The sequence below is a fragment of the Gopherus flavomarginatus genome, chromosome 20, assembly GCF_025201925.1.
Source record: "Gopherus flavomarginatus isolate rGopFla2 chromosome 20, rGopFla2.mat.asm, whole genome shotgun sequence".
NCBI lineage: Eukaryota > Metazoa > Chordata > Testudines > Testudinidae > Gopherus > Gopherus flavomarginatus.
In genome coordinates, this window is record NC_066636.1 from 6,899,581 (window position 1) to 6,902,293 (window position 2,713).

General features: G+C 43.2%; 1 non-coding gene across 1 annotated transcript; it reads left to right on the top strand.

The window, feature by feature from the left end:
• The first annotated feature begins 924 nt into the window (after nt 1-924).
• Nucleotides 925-1,117, top strand: LOC127038482 (U2 spliceosomal RNA). Its single transcript, XR_007770664.1, has one exon. It is a non-coding gene; the product is annotated as a U2 spliceosomal RNA (small nuclear RNA).
• The last annotated feature ends 1,596 nt before the right edge of the window (nt 1,118-2,713 follow it).

Below are 2,713 nucleotides of genomic sequence, written 5' to 3' on the forward strand. Positions count from 1 at the left end.
GTGTCCCCGGCTCCAATGATCACACTTGGGATTTAAATTAGTTCAATTAAATTTTCTCTAAAAGCGGGAGGCTTAGTGGGCAGTCAGTGTAGTCACTCTGCCTGTAGCATACCGTGCGTTTTCCCTGGCAGTGACTCTGCAGCAGTTTTTGGGTTTGTTTCAGATTTTATAAAATTCTTGTTTCCTCTATTTCCTTCCTTTTTTTTTTAAAGTTGAAGGGTTTCTTGGAGAGTGATATTTGAGAGTTTTTACCCAGTTTTGTGAGGTTGTTATCTCTTGTTGTGAAAAGAAAGCAGAATTCTGGTTGGACTTTTGCTATTTCTGTTCTGGGAGTCAGTGGCTGTGATACAATCCTTATTGATGATGGCAGGGGAAGATCTCTCTCTTCTACAGTGATGCTGCAATTTTTTGTTGGGCCCTTTCTCCTCCCCACTCTCCTTTCCAACGAGGCAGGCAGGCTTGGTGGCCTGTAGAGGTGGGTCAAGCCAGGGTTTCTTTTGGCAGACACCTGGTTGAGAACTGGTGCTGTATGGTATCTCTCCTTAGTCATTTCTTGTCTAAACTGACCAGCCCTAATGTCTGTAGTCTCGTCTCATACTTTGGAAGCCTGCTATTTACCCCTTTTCGTTGCAAAAACAGACTATTCCTATTCTTTATTTCCTATCTGCTAACCAGTTACTGATCCATGAGCGGGCTCGAGCTGTCTGGAGTAGCTCGTGACTGCGAGTGGCAACCTCAGGGCAGCCTGTTAAGAAGCAGGGCACAACCCCCAAATCAGTTGTGTGCTCTAGACTTAGAGTTCACCAAGTGTCAGATTCAGGATGATGTGCCTTTTATGACTTTTTAAACCAAACTTGCTATTTTTGCATAATTTAAGCATTCTGTGCAGAGGACTAGAAATGTTTTTATTAACCTGAATATTAGATCATTTTAACATTGGCTGGAATCAAAATGTTAAATCTGTTCTTATCACTTTAATAACAGATACTTCCTCTATCTCAGGACTAGCTATTAAACTGATTTTTGGAATAGAGACATGGAGTAGCAGCTTCCTCCACCCAGTGCGCACATTGCCCTGTTATTGTGGCACTGAACCTCTAGGAACGGTGGACCTCCCTATGGGGAGAATATCATGGCTGAAGAGCAGCGAAGAAAAGTGGTGGTGTCTGTGTTCCCGTTTGGTTTGTACTGAGTATGGTTTTGAGTCATTTGTAAATTTTTGGTCAGTTATTAGTTACATCTTATTATTAGGCCTCTGAGTTGAAAGGCTGCTCTTGCAGATTTTACTTTCTTGTTGTTTGTAGGTCAGTTAAACAGCTGCTTTCTTAGTCTATTCTGTGTCGGTTCTTAAACTGCTCTCCTTAGTACACCTTCCAGCATTAATTGCATGGTTTGGATCGTTCTTTCCCTCATCTCCCCACGGAAGAGAAATTTTCCATCCCTTTCCCATTGGGAAAACACCACCGTTTTAACTTAGAGAACAGTCTCTGTAAATGTTGTGCCCCGACGAGGAGGAAAGTCGGGGCCCTTTGAGTCACATTCCTAGAGTTTAATGCCGGAAGGAACCAGCCGATCACCTCAGAGGGACTGGGGTGCACCAATGCCCGAGGCCTTACCATGGCAAGGAATTGATTTGATGCCATTGACCGTACGTTTGAGGTAGTTCTGTGGGAAAGGAGCAGAAAAGAGCATTGGGGCTTAGCACTTGCATAGGCTTTCTTTGCCCTGGTTTGCTGTAAGAGTTAACAGTGAGAGATTGCTAGTCACAGGTCAGTGAGTGGGTTTGTGCAAACTAGGAGTGTACAGGGAACTGTCTTTGAACAGAAAGAATGAGAGGAACCAGCGAGAGGAAGGAGGCTGAAAGACTTCTCTGTCTTTGAACAGAATTCTGTGTTAATGGTTCTTGCTTTGAATTCCTCTATTGGAGTCATTTCAGGGAAATGATTCTCACTTAGTTACCTAGTTCTCAAAGTCATGTGAATGGTGTTTGGTGCATGTCTGGGAGCTCGTCATGGGGAGGTAGAAAGCGGTGGGGGCAGAGGGGCTGTGTAACATACAAGGGTGTCAGCATTGCTTTTTGCCTTTTTAGAGCTTAGACCAAAGGATATATTCCTACTGATTAGTAGGTAATAATTGGTTTATTAGGTTTTGGTTTATTGTGTCTTGTCAATAAATCAGTTCCCAAATATGTTCCTGTTGATTCTAGAACTTTGCTAGAATAAGAGGGTGAAGTGAAGTGAATGGGGGAACCACAGTTATCAATCCTGTGTTGTGAAGACAGGAGATAAGTCAAAATAAGGTATATCAAGTTTAGCTACACTATTCCTATAGCTGAAGATGTGTATCTTACATTGACTCTGTCCCCCTCAGTGTAGATCAGCCCAAAGTATAAGTAGTTTCTTAGCCAATCCAAGGCTGTGATCAAGTGTCTTGGGGTATATCTACACTATGAAATTAGGTCAAATTTATACAAGTCATTTTTTTAGAAATTGTTTTTATACAGTTCGTTGTGTGTGTCCCAACACAAAGTGCTCAAAGTGCATGAAGTCGGTGGACTGCGTCCACAGTACCGAAGCCAGCGTCGACTTCCAGAGCATTGCAGTGTGGATAGCTGTGCGTAGCTATCCCACAGTTCTTACAGTCTCCGCTGCCCATTGGGATTCCAGGTTGAGATCCCAATGCCCGATGGGGCAAAAACAGTGTCGTAGGTGAT